Below are 14,523 nucleotides of genomic sequence, written 5' to 3' on the forward strand. Positions count from 1 at the left end.
TCTGCAGCATGCCATCAGGAATATAGTTAAATTTAAGGTATAGCTGTAGGAATAACATCTGAAGAAAACTTGTTTTTGTTTTTCTCTAGCTTCAGTATTGCATAGAACAGCTCTAACCACACCTGCATTGTGAGCTTGTCTATGTACAGCAGCTTGTGAGATCTAAAATAAAAAATGTTCTGCAAATGGTTGCCACACTTTGCATACATATGCCAAAATTAAATGGCAAAATCATATGTTTGTACATGAATCTTCCCAGGAGGTATCTTTAAATTTTGTGTTTCAATGTCCATATCAGTATTGGATATCACTTCAATATCTGATTTCTATTAGAGGTATTTGGAGAACAGATGAAACTATCTGACATTTGCATTTAGACTTGGTAGGTTGGGATTGGGTGGGAGATGCAAAGCCTGTGTCTTGAAGTGCTAGATGAGTTACTGGATATCTGTAAATCTGGTTGAAGAGGGTATTACTACTGTGCCGAAATTATCACCAGCTAAGTGTTATTTTCCAGTTACCTTGGTGTGATTCCAAGAACTTTGTTGTAGAAAACATTGTTTACAGAATCCAGCTATAAACAGTATTGGAAATTTTTCAGCAAACATAAAAACTAGTGGAAGCTTTCAGAACCTGAACTGGCACCCCCAGCATGTTTGCCTGTGACACCAAGCTGTGTGTGGTGCAGTCAGCACACTGGAGGGAAGGGATGCCATCCAGAGGGATCTGGACAGGTGTGAGAGGTGGGTCTGTGTGAACTTCATAAAGTTCAACAAGGCCAAATGCAAGGTGCTAAACTTGGGTTGGGGCAGTCTCAAGCACAAGTCCAGGCTGGGAGGAGAATGGATTGAGAGCAGCCCTGAGTAAAAAGACTTGTGGCTGTTTGGACAAAAAGCTCCATATGACCCAGCAATGTGCACTCACAGCCAAGAAAGCCAAAGGCATCCTGGGCTGCATCCAAAGCATCACAGCTAGCAGGTTGAGGGAGATGGTTTTCCCCCTCTACCCTGCTCTCATGAGACCTGATCTGGCATGCTATGTTCAGCTCTGGGGCTCCCAATGCAGGAAACACATGGACCTCTTGGAATGAGTCCAGAGGAGAGCCACTAAGTTGACCAGAGGTCTGAAGCACCTCTGCTAAGAAGACAGGCTGAGAGATTTGGGGCTGTTCAGCCTGAAGAAGAGAAGGATTTAGAGAGACCTTATAGCACTTTGCAGAGTATCCAATATCCAAAATCCTTGACAGGGGAGCTGGAGAGCGACTGTTTACAAGGGCATGTAGTGATAGGACAAGGGGAAATGGCCTTAAGGTGCAAGAGGGCAGGTTTAGATGAGATGTTATCAATGAATTCTTTGCTGTGAGGGTGGTGAGACACTGACACAGGTTGCCCAGAGAGCCTATGGACTCCCTATCCCTGGAGATGTTCAGGACTGGACTGGATGGGGCTTTAAGCAACCTGGTCAAGTGGAATGTGTCCCTGCCCTTGGCAGGGGGGTTGATGTGAGATTATCTCTAAGGTCCATTTCAACTCTTAACTTTTCTATGGTTCTATGGAAGAAAAAGAAAAAAAGGAAATGGAGAACCATGGCATGTCAGATGAGAAAAGAAACCCCTTATGTAGTTGCTGGCCTTTCAAGTGAAGAAAATGTTATCACATGATACCTCATGAATATTGAAGGTGGCTGATACTTTAGCTCAGATAACCTGTATTTTTTCTAAAGAATAATACAAACTTTTGGAGCTTCTGAACAGGTACATCAGAAATGCTTTGTATTAATCTTGCGTTCCGTCTAAATTAAGTCTATGGGCTTTCTCTAAAATACTCTTACTGCCATTTTTAATGTAGAATTGGATTTTATAGATGTTTGAATATAAAGCCCATGTTTTGTTAATAATTACCTCTAGTTGTTTTACTCTAAGGTGTCTTTAAGTACTTTTATTGTCAATTTTTCAGTATGGGATCTTCACAGTAATATTTGTGTTACACCTCTAACAGAAATTTTGACTTCTGTTCAACTGAGCCTAAAATTGAAGGTTCTCACACTGAAATTCTGTAGCATTATATTTAATATATTCCACCTTTGAAATCTATTAATACTAAAAATGACTTTTTACAAGATCCAAGTTGAGCTTAGAGCTTTTAAATATTGATACACTTCCCCCTTTGTGCAGCCCTGTGTGACTTTTCCCTCCCAGTACTGCTCCTTGGCATGCAGCAGTAGGTGAGATGTGATCGAACAACTGTCTTTGCTTGGTTTTGAGAGATAAGTTTTTTTCTAAATCATGCACTTCAGGGGAAAAATCAATAATTTCTGTTCTCTTCAGGGAACTCCTGGGAATAGAGAAGACTAATCCCTAGCTTGATTCAGCTGAATTCTTGAAACTTAGCATAATAACCTGCAAATGTCTATCCCTTATAGACTTTACCACATGCATACATATACTCACTTATTTTTTCTTTTCCTAATAAAGCTTTTTGAAATGAGAATATTTTGAGCATGAGATTTACTTTGAGTGTAATTCTTGGACTCAGTTTCTGTTTAATTAAATTGGAACAACATGAAGTCTTATTGTGCAGCTCTTAACCTGGAAAATTTTCTTTCATTGGCATCTTGGAGAATTTTGAGTTGTGGGAGCAGTAAATAGGGTACCTGAAGAAGGGAAGTTGGATGACCAGAGGGCCCTGGCTGAAAAACATGTAATGAGAGAGTGGGTATTACAGCCAAGGAATGTTGTGTGTGTTCCTACCCATAAATCCTGTAAAAAGAAAAGCTGGGAATTGTATCAGTTGTTTATCACATGGGATTGTATTTAACAGTAGTGGAGGGACAACATTGGAGGGAACCAGTTCTGAAGCTGTGGGTAGTACTTTGCTGTAAAGCAATCCTATTGATGTAAAGGGAGCTGTGAGTGTGTTCTGCAGAACTTATATGCCAGGAGTGACAGTCCTGGGTAATACACAGATGTGTGAATAAAAGCAAATGGATATTCCTGTGTAAGAACTCTCAATGCTCGTGTGTCTTGATAAGATATGCCTGAAAGTGTAAGCAGAAGCTGGCCCTCCTTGCTTTTCCACTTGTTCAGGTATACCTTTTGCATGTTTCCCTGTTGGGATGTACCTGTTTGTGCCACCATGGTGTTTGTAGTATTATTAAAAAACAAGCATAATTTCACAGTGGAATTTGTCATCTGTTGTCAATGTCTAGACTTCCCAAGTAGCCTTAGTATCCTCAGGGAAGCTTTACATACAGTTATGTTTTATATTCTGGCAGTGAAGAGTGAGGACCTGGAAAACTTGCTTATTTTGTTGTTAGTTTATTTTAGCTATTCTGTAGGGTAACATTACTGTCAAGGTTCTAGAAGGATCTGTTAACCTTGAGAATATTAAATTTATCCAATGACTTTCATGATCTTTGTTCTTAATTGGCACATTTCCTTCTCACACTTCTTAAGAGTTAAAAAAAATTAAGGAGATCTTTGACAGACATCATTATCCATTGTATTTAAATACTGATGCACCTGTAGATCTGATGTTATCTGGGAATCATGGATCTCCTAAGAAGTAAAGCTCTGACCTGGTGATTTGACTTAGCCATGTGCTAGAAATAGCAGGTTTTGTTGGGTTATTGTCTAAAACTTTTTCTAATAACCATTGAGAACTCAGACTGTGTAAGGGAGAGCAACATGAGTAGAAGGCCATTAAAAATAAATTGTTTGTCAGCACATTTGTATTTGAGCAAAGAGTATTGTTCCAGTAGTATCCTCTGTATTAGACTTCTCAGAAAGATTTGCATGCATTATGACTTACTTACACAGAAAGAGTTACCTTCACCTACTGAATTTCTACAGCGTATGCACCATGTGAATTTTTAATGTAAATTTATGTTTCAATCTCTAAAGCACAATTACATTATTGAAGGTGTTCCTTTTTGGGATTCTGATTCTCTTGCAGAAGAAGGAATGTCTATGCCTTGTCAGTGATGTCATGCTGATTACTCCCAAAGAATGGGCCTAAAGATACTGTCAGCTTTTTAGACTAAAACAAAAGTTACCTAAAACTCCAGATGCTGCAGAGCATTGGTATTGTGTATGCTTCAGCTGTACTAAAAAATAATAAGGTATGCAGGTACTGCTGGGAAGACAAGAACGAGCCAGGTACTGCTAATGCAGTGTAGGTGCTTTGATGGTTAGATCTTGTGTGTTGCACTAGAGAGGAGGCTGGGGCTTTTATCTCCCCTGCTATCATCTGCCCAGTGCATTCAGACAAAGTTAATATTCTGGAAAACTGGTCAATGTGAGCAAACTCAGTTTGAGCCAGGGATCAGCTCCCTTCAGAGGGGCATCTGCAGCAGTTCTCTAGTGCCTTGTGGCTAGTAAGTTACTCCAGTCTCCACTCAGCCTGGAATTGTAATCAGCTCTTCTGTCTACCACTGCAGATTTGCAAAGGAACTAATTAAGAAAACTAGGGAAAGAATACATTTTCTATTGCACAAAGCTTTTACTATTGCTCAAATTTGTTTTTCTTAGTCTAGAAATACACATCGAGCTAATAAGTAGTTACATTCGGAACAGAGTCTAGTAAGCAGATAAGTCTTCAAAAATGTTAGGTAGAAGGGTTTTAGTGTTTTTTTTTGTTTGTTTTTGAGGAACAAATAGGATCTTTCATAACTCCAGATATTTGCTAATCTGCATAGAAAGTTAATTGTATGGATGTGGAAAATAGACAGCTCTTTGTGGGAAAAGCTGCTTTGATTTGTGTGTACTATGTAGAATTATGAATGAAAGAATGTAGGTGTTACCTAGACCTGTAGGTTTAAGTACACACAGGACTGTGTAACTTAAGTATTAGATTACCACTTTTTCAGGAAATAATACTAATAGGTTTGAGCTGTGAGTGGTGAATGAATTGGGCTGGAATTTTTGTTTCATCCTGCTTTTCACTTTTCAGAATTCATTAATGGCTCTTCTCACTTACCTGTGCCTCTGTTTTTTCTGTTAGTGTTTTCTGGCATGTGGTAGTTGGTTTAGATGAAGTGGGGGTACTTGGACCTGAAGGAATGCAAGGACTCTTAGGAGTGCTGAGAAAAAGTTACTAAATAACTCTTCTTTCTGTAAGTGGAAACTGGGATGGGAAGGCTGAGGAATGCTTTTAAAAAACACAAGCACACTGTTTTCAAAGTTACTTTTGCTTTCATATTTTAAGTTGTAGTAGTGGTCATTTCTGACAAGAGCTGATTTTAGGCAGCTGGTATTTAGCAGATGTGGGCTAATGCCTTGGCTGTGCTATAGGACAGAATAGATCATATTATGTACAAATAGAAAGGAAGAGTGTGTTCCCTGAATTCCAGCTAAAATTTGCTGTCTCCTTTGTAAGAGTTCTCATATGTTAGAGGAAAATGACTGGAAACAAACACTGTTTCTCTTGAATTTGCTAATGATCTTCACATATGTGAAGGCTTATATCAAGAGATGATCACAGAGTATTATCCAGATCTGTTTTCTGCTGTGTGTGTAACAATAGAATCATGGCTTCAGATGGGTGGTGAGGGAAGTATCTGTTGGCTTTGAAGATGGGATTCCCTGCAGCATACTGATGTGCTTATTTCTGTTAAGCACAAGAGACCATGGAAACATAAGGATCTGTAATCAAAAGTTAAACAAATTTTTTTTAATGAGATGCTGCCCATGAAATGTGGGTTTTTCTGATATTAAAGCATGATGGTGTGTTTTTAGGGGAAAAAGATGAAGCTGGTGTCTGATGTATAGATGAGTTATGGATACTAATCCTCTTGATTGACAGGGTTAATACTGCACATCTGTAGAAAGAATTCAGATTTGTCTTTTGTATTGAAGGGCAAGAACTAAATAGTCCTTTCTTCTTCAAGATACTTTCCTATATGATCTTCTGCTTTCATTGGAGGGGTTCCTTGCTCATGCAAGTTTGTCTGGGGGTTTTAAGAATAAGCAGTCTTCCTTTCTTGGTGTGTAGCCAGCCTAAGGCAATAGCATTTATTCATCTGCAGTGTTAACCTAATGAGGATAGTAGAGAACTAACTTCTTCAGGGTGACAGGGTATATCATGATCATGTATTTGGAAAACAGAGAGATACAGGTATCTGTGATCTTACTTCTGTGGTTCCCATAATACTGACCTACTACTACTTTGTTAAACAATTTTTAAAGATTCTTTCCTTTTTCATAATAATTAGAGAATCATTCTTGCAACTGGAGCTTGATTGCTCCAAGCCTTCTCATCAGTCACATAAAGGAATACATTTCCTTCACAGGGGAATTAAAGAGAAAAAAGATGTTTTACATCTGGAAGCTAGAAAACATCCCACAGAATTTCTCTGAGCTGATTGGTGTGTCAGAAACTAGAATTAAGCAGTTCTGCAGCTGTATGAATTTAATACCTGACTAAGTATGTGTTCCTGCTGCTTTTTAACCTTCTGCATAGAGTAGAAACAATCAGAGCAATCTTGTGGAAATCTCTAAGCTTCTTATGCAACTTTTCCACAATGTTGTAAGCCTTTTTTTTAATGGGAGAATGTGTCAAAGTGCATTTTCTCACTACCTCTGGTTGTTGAACTGACATAATGATGTTAGAGGATTAGTGTTGCTCTTTCATATTTACTAAGCATTTCTAATTAGCTTAACCTCTACACATCTTAAGTAAAGTTTGCAATCTCTCCTCTCCATGTGTTGAAGACAAAACTGATTTGGATATCTTGAATTATCAGCTAATTCCCAAATCCTGAGTTATTATAATCAATGTTCTAACTGGGCCTAAAAATGATAGTGCTGAAGTACTAGAATATAATAGTTTCTTGGAGAGCTTTGGAAATGAATATCAGTCTGAGCTGAGGTGATTCAGATGTCCTCCTGAAGCTTCCATCATGCTGAGTTTTGGTGGTATCTATGTATGCTTGTTGTGTGCTGCAGATTTTCAAGCTAGCCACAGTGAATCTTCCCTTTGGTTTGAAAGATTGAGGAATTTGGTGTCTGTTACTAATTCAAATTCTTGTAGCTAGACTACAGAATTCAATGAAACAAGAAGATTCAGCTGTTTGTAGGAAGACAAGGTATCAAATTCTGTGGTATAACCTGGCTCCATTACTTGGCTAATGGTGACTGAAGTTGTCTGGCTTCAAGAATTCTGTGTCCTTGGGGCGCAGGGGGGGGAGGTCAGCAGAGTGTGTGCTTTTGAATATGGAGTTTAGTAGAACTCTGGGAAAATGTGGATGAATAAAGCAAATTAATGGTTAAGGGCCTTTGTAAGATCTAGGCTGGTACAGTAATATTTGTCTGGCTTATAGAATTAATATTTCACAACTTACCTGCAAATAGCGCAAGGAAAGGGGGGATGGGTTCACAGCTTAACTGGGTGACTTTTTTGAAAACTTGTGCTTTCTTTTCAAGTTATTAAAACTTAATTTATCTGTCTATAGTAGTTTTAATACTGTCAGGTTCTCAAGGGATTTCTAGTTCTGTCCAGGGTTTGACAGACAAAATCTGCAGTTCAATAGACAGAGTTAATAGGTTTAGTAAATATTAATAAAAGAAATCTATTGTATAACTAAATCTTTAGGGAAATTACTGTGGTGGTTTAATTTTAAAAAAGAAACCTAATCTTGGTGATTTTGTGGAGTTTTCTTACTACAATTATTTTTAGTAATTGAAGTGGGTATCATATTTATTAGATAAACTTTAATAAAAACTTCAGATGTATTGAGTAAACTGATAGGAAACTAAGTGTGTTTTTAAAACTCAAGGAAAAAGAGGTCTTTGAAAAGTTACTGTTCACTTCAGGGAATGGTATTTGTTTGACTAGAAAAGAGAAGCTTGCCTAGGGCTTTCTTTATATTTTTATCTTTAAAAAAATAAAGTAAAAATGCCGGAAGCTGTCATGATGAAAGCAAATTGGGTCTTGTGTCCAGCTTCTCAGTTGAGTGTATACCAATATCTTTGCTGGGCAACAGTTAATGCCACAAAAGTAAGATTTGTTTCCAGTTCTTTCTAGAACTAGAAGCAGCAAGACATGAGCAGTGCAGCAGCAGAAGTACTCTTGCTTCCTGAGCTGCCTGTGAATGTCTAGGAAATGTCTGCACCAGCTGTATATGAGAATAGAATGTTTAAGTTGCAAGGACTAGGATCAACCAAATTAAATCTTTGTCGATTTTAATGTAGAGATGAATTGTAAATGATACATATCTGAAATGGTGTTGTTCAGCCCTAGTTTATAATACATTATAGGGAATTTCAAGTCAAACAAAACCAACCCGTCTATTTACAGGCTGCCCTGTGGCCTCTAGATGCATTTTGCCATCATTTGCAATTGCATTTACAATCATTTCTAACAGTAGCAATTGCCAACAAACACATGTCAATTTTAATGTTTCGTTGCTTTTAAATCTGCAAGGAATAAGCAAACTTCCTACCAGGGGAAGGGATAAAATGAGTTACCTGTGGGAGTCTGGAAAAGTATAGAGTAACTGGAGGAAGCTTTGCTTTCCTCTGTGGTTCACTGCTTGATATTAGCAATTTTGTTGAAACCTATAATGCAGGTAGACAGAGTATTTTTGAGAAGTCGAGTAAGGACACTGGAGAAATCCAGTGTGATGGTTTTGGAGGGAGAGAAAGCAGCAGGTTGTTTAGCTTGTTGGGTAGGATTTTTTTGTATGAGGAAAGTATGTGAAGCTTCTTAAGAAATGGAAATTATTTAGCTACTTGAGATTACAAATAAAGTAGATGTTGTGATAGATCATTTGACTCGAGCTTGTCCAGCATCCAGAAGCCACATGAACCTTCAGTAAGGAAATCTGCAAACCAGAGAGATAATTCTTGCAGAAGGTGTTAGAAAATATGTTTGCCAAGAAGGAGTTGTTGCTATTTGACAATATACTGGGAACTAAGGTGCTGTGTTGAAGCAAATAAAAAGTTGTTGCTGTAGATGTTGTACAGGAATGTAGTAGAGTTACCTCCCATGAGCATAAATCTTCAATATAACTTCTTGTGGTGGTCACCTGGAAGAAATTCTCAAATGAAATATTATTCAAAACAATATGGTAGTCATGTAGAACCAAGCATGCTTCTAGCACATATTCTAATTTTGTAGGAGACAAAACACTCCTACTTAGACTGCCTTTATATCTGCACTTGGAATTAGTTACCTTGCCTATCCACTGACTTAACTGCTGTGCATTCTCTAAATCAGTGAACATAAAGTCCTGGAGTGCCTCTGTTTTCATCACAGAAGCCTGTGCTAAATTGCCTGGTTTCTTAGTTGGGTTTTGGGTTTTGACTATTAATTTTCACACTGTCATAACTGCTGTCAGACTTTTTCGGTTTTGGTTTTTGTTTGTTTTTTTTTTTCTTTCTTTAATGTAGCGAAGCTTGTTACAGAAGCCTGATGTTAATATGAAGTACAGTAAACTGCATATTTTAAGAACTAAACAGGCTAAATAATGTGGACTAAAATAGCATGAAAATTGTTTGGTATGGGGTTTTGTCAGTTTTTTTGTTTGGTTGGTAGTTTGTGGGTGTGGGTTTTTTTTATTCTAATAAGACATTGAATACAGTCTGCTGTAAAAATGGCCGGTGTGGTTTTAAGGCCACGTCTGCTGCCTTGTATTGCAATTTCAGTAGTCTTGAGTTTGGGTTCACATGTTCAGTTAGTTGGTTACAGTATTCTTTTCCATTAGGCATTTTGGGAACATATCTTGCTTTATGAGCAAAGGTTAACTAGGGCCTGAAGGAAGCTCGAAGCAGCAAAGTACAGATGTGTTTGTAGCAAAGAAGACCACTGGCCAAGCCCAGGATAATTACTGCTACATATTATTTCAAGATATACCCTTTGTGTTCAACTCTCCTAGTGTCTTCCAAAAGATGGTGTTCTGCCCTAACTGATTTCAATGTCCAAAGTCATTGTGGCTCAATCCCAATTTCCCATGTGGAATTTCAGTTCACATAGTCAGAAAGGCAGCCTGGGGGATATAAGAATGAATATTTTGGTCTGGGAGTTGTGAATATTGTTACCTTAACTGTGTGTTTCTCTGCAATGGGATTGGAGCTCTGAAAAATCTTTGTGGTGCTGACTTTTGAAATAGTGGGTTTTTTTTAGTAGGTGAACATGATCATCTTGTCAGCTAAGGGAATAAGCTTTGGGAGGAATGCAGCATCTGACTACTTGAGAGGCTGGAATAAATGGGGCTCAGCATCTCTCAGTTTCAGGGATCTTGTATACAGTCTGAAAAACTACTTATTTTTGGTATTTCTGGTTCTTGTTAGAATTCATTGCCCCAAGTAAAACATTTGTTGCCTTGGTTGGGAGAAGACTTTTATGGATTTTGTTTTAAATCTAAAGTACTAAATTGACAAAACCAGTTTTTACATGACTTGAAGATTATATAACATTAATACTGTTTCAGTGAGTAATTCTTGTTTGGGAGCTCTCCCATAGATGACATACAATATTGGAACTTCAAGATTATCAAAACAGTTATATGAAGTTGTCCTTAATGTCCACTATCAGTACAGCTCTTAGAGAATGCCCTTGGATGTAACTCATCAGTCACTGAACCAAGCAAATACATCTCACCTCCATTCCTCTCACAAGCACTACCTGGGATTGTTGTCTCCTGTGGAGCTTTGAAAGTATGAAGACACTAAACTGTCCACTGAACACATGTAATCTTTCAAGTTTGCAGTTTGTCTGGAATTTCAGTTCTGGCTGAGCTATGGCTGGTGAAGAAACTGCCTTAAACTTGTGATAGCAAGGGCAAGTAGCCTTTTAATGTCACCTCATGTAGTATTAAATAGGTCTGTGTTTAGCAAAGGCCATTTTTCTATTCCTGTGCAACTTGGAAGTGCTTTAAATGCTCAAGACTTTTTTTCCCCAAATAATCTTAGCTAAGAAAATTACTAGGGAACAGCTGAGTGGAGGCTTTTGCTTCCTTTGATCTTCAAGGAGGCCAGTGGCAAAGCTGCACTTGTTCATGCTTATTTCCTTTTCTACTACTACCTAAGAGTGATGTAAGGCCAGAGCATGACCAAGCAGTGTCTTTCTGAAGCTCCTGTCAGGAGATGTGTGTTTGTTCATGTACATCACCCTTCCCTAAGGGTATAGCCTATGCTGAGAAGGTAACGCTGTTTGAGAGACAAGTAGCCTAAATAATCTTGGGCTGTTGGCTGATATTTAGAAAGATCTTGATGCCATGTTCCATCACCTCTTATAAACCCTTAGCTTTTCATGTTTTATCATGTTTTCACGTTTCCATGTTATCATGTTGTAGTCACGTTTCTAAAACTCTCTAGATAGGCTTCAGGCTCTTTAGGAACCTCCAGCCATTCCATTTTATCATTCAACCTAGTTGAAGCTGTGGTGTAGGAGTAAACCTTTTTTGTAAGATAGGCACAACAATTAATTTGGCTTTAGAATTGAAGTAAAATTCAGCATGAAAAGTGACAGTTGTATGGCAACTTCTGGACTGCCTGTGGGGAGCTGGGCCATAGACCCAGGCCTCACTTCTCCAGACACTTGAGGAGGTGAGGGGAGGCTGTATCCTCCTGCTGGCTCTTTGTGTGACTTTGTGTGGCAAAGCATGGGCTGGAGGAGCCGACTGCCCTGTGCCCTGTTTCAAGGGTGGAATTGAGGGCAGGAGGAAGAATTTGGGTCTATGCCACATCTAGTTTGTCATTGCTCACATATCTGCTGCCAGTTAAGTTAAAATTAATTGTTCAAAGAATACTTGGTTATATTTGCTTTTTCAGACCTTTTTATTTGTCATATAACTGTAGAATGGTGTGAGTTGGAAGGGACCTTAAAGATCTCGTTTCAACCCCTTCTGCCATGGGCAAAGGTTCCATTGCCTAGATCAGGTTGCTCAGGGCCCCGTCCAACCTGGCCTTTATTGAACATTTCTGGGGATGGGGTTTGCACAAGCTCTCTGGACAGCAATTTTGTCCTTTTGTCACTGTAATCTGCTGTGCTCAAATTGCAAGACAGAAGGATTGTGTTTCTTTTGGTGTTTTGAAGGTAAGTAGCATTGAGCATGAACTGATCTTGGTAGAGTTCTATTAGCAAATATAATCTTCTGACTTTCTCTGATAAAAGTGTTCAAGCTGGACAATCTTGAGGCATTTACCTGATGTTATTGTTATGAAGTACTAATTTTGTAATCAAAGTGCAGCAGAAGAATTTACATTGTGACAAATCTTATTTGAGCAAAACTAGTAAGTAGATTGAACAGGCTGGCATGCATAAAACCATTTTCATAGTTCTGTCATGGTTTTCTCATTTCATGATCTAATGCTTTGTAGATGGGTCTTGTATCAGCTGAACAAATACATAGCTGTCTGGATTTCTGGTATTCCGATACTATAATACTAAATTCTTTAATTTCCATAATTTATGTGTGGTGCTTTGGATAGCTCTTCTGTAACTTTTCTTCAGTTGTTAAATGAGAGTTATTTGATCCTACAGATCTAGAAGTGTTCAGATAGTGAAGATCTGTGATCTAGCTTGAGTGTTTCCTAGCATCTTGCTTGTGTAACTCAATAATGTTTCTCCCTTTGCTGTATATGTATACTTGTATTTTAGCACTGTAATTTATGGGTTTAGAAACCTGTAGTCTAAGTTAGCACTTTTAGTCCTGCTACTGTCCTCTGCTTGGATGCAGAGTTATAGAGCTCTTGCTTTTAGTTTTGGGACACAAGGGAACATCCAGTTTCCCTGTATCCTTGCTGTTCCAGCTTTTTGATCTCTGCTTCTTCCTCTGACAGTCTGTGTTTCCCAGGTGTGGGAGTGTCCATGTCCTTCAGGGCACATGTAATGTTTTCATATCCTTTATCTGCCCTGGTGGGGCAATTTAGGTGCTGTCTTAAACAGAAGCTTTAAAACTTTAGGTTTAAACTTTAGGTTTTGTCTTAAACAGAAGACAGGTTTGAGCACCCCTTTCCAGTAGCTTGCCAAAGGGGCTGACCCAAGCAGGAGAATGCTGCCTTGCTTTCTGCTTCTAGGCTCTGCTTCATTAGAAGTCCTGAGAGGGCAGATGGGACTGAAGCCAGCAATGAAGTGTCCAGGGTGGACTGTTGCACCCTGCCCACCACTGAGCAGCTGCCAAAGGGCAGGAAGCGTGACCTAACTCTTGAAGGAGTCAAAGTGATCCCAGTTGGATGGACACAATCGATGAATGCACTTGTTCTTTGTTTTTGGGAGGCTGTTGGGGAATAGGTAAGGTCATGGGAGTACAGCTTGTATCAGATCCTTCTGGAAACCCCCTTTGTGTGTTGTTTTATTGCCTAGTCAGCCCTGGGTAAAAGGGAAAAGTACATATTCCAAGGAGTATGAGTAACTTCTGATGTTTGTCATGCTGTCAAGGTAGAAGTAAAATCTCAAAGGGTATTTCAGGAACTGCGAGTTCTCTCATATTTCTGCTCAATACGTGTATTGTTACTAAATCAAAACCAGGGCTTTAAGCAGAGAACATGGGCTAAAAGCAATCTGCTTCTTAAAAGTCATTTTTATTACGGAGCTTGCTTGTCCTAGTCAGTGGCTCTGGAACTTTCTTGAGAAACAGATTTGATAGTACACAAGCACTTGAAAAGAAGACTAATGTGACAGGTTGGGTTGTTGTATGTTGGGACTGTCTCGAGTAGCTTAGAGTTTGTTGTTTGGCTTAATTCTCAAAGCAGTTTCCTTTTACTGAAGTGTGGGAATAACTTTGGCTATGAACTCTGACAGCAGTATGGCCTCTGTTACTTACACCACCATTCCACGGAGCTATTAACTGCACAGATGCTAACAGCAGTTGGGGTCTTATTTTAAAGGGGGATTTTAGAGAGGAAATTAAGAGTGGAAGACTACAAATAATTGAAGCTGTAGCTTTCTCTAGCCCCATTTAAGTTTTATTAGTCTTTAGAGAGAGAAATTCTGTCCTTCCAGCTTTATTTTGATGTCTTACAAATTGATGTTACCTTACATCAAAGGGTAAAACCAAAAATTTCTCTTTTCCAGACTACACATGTAATGTGTCTTGAAAATATAAAATAATTTTGTCATGGTAAACAGTAGTTTTGACACATGCATGTGTCTGTGCTGGAAAGGTAACTGCATAATGAGAAAATCATCTTGAGACAGTCCTGTTTTGTACAAATCAAACTACTCAATATTATGCGTTCCTTATGCGTAGCATTCGTCTGGAGGAGAAATGAGCTCTCTCATCTCATCTGTATTTCATTGTGACTAATGTTCAGTCTTTTATCCATTAATAAACATGGATTCCTTACTTGCTAGCAGTGATAGAACTCCTTTAGTGTAGTCCTGGCTGCATTGGGGGCTGTTCTTTGTCTCAGGAAAGTTCTAATCTCACTGAGTCAGGATGGCTGAACTTTATTTATATCAACCAAAGTGGTCAATAATAATAATAACAACGATAATAATAGTGATAATTTATAATTTACGCTTTATGTATATAAAGAAAACCCATACATATATAGAGGTATAAATATATGAAAAAGCCAAT

The 14,523-nt window shown here is 38.5% G+C and overlaps 1 protein-coding gene across 1 annotated transcript in view; it reads left to right on the forward strand.

Moving 5' to 3' along the window:
• The window catches only part of ATP8A2 (ATPase phospholipid transporting 8A2), a 314,236-nt gene that overhangs the window by 95,550 nt on the left and 204,163 nt on the right, over window positions 1-14,523 (forward strand). The window lies entirely within an intron of this gene.

This window comes from Melospiza georgiana, chromosome 2, assembly GCF_028018845.1.
Source record: "Melospiza georgiana isolate bMelGeo1 chromosome 2, bMelGeo1.pri, whole genome shotgun sequence".
Taxonomy (NCBI): Eukaryota; Metazoa; Chordata; class Aves; order Passeriformes; family Passerellidae; genus Melospiza; species Melospiza georgiana.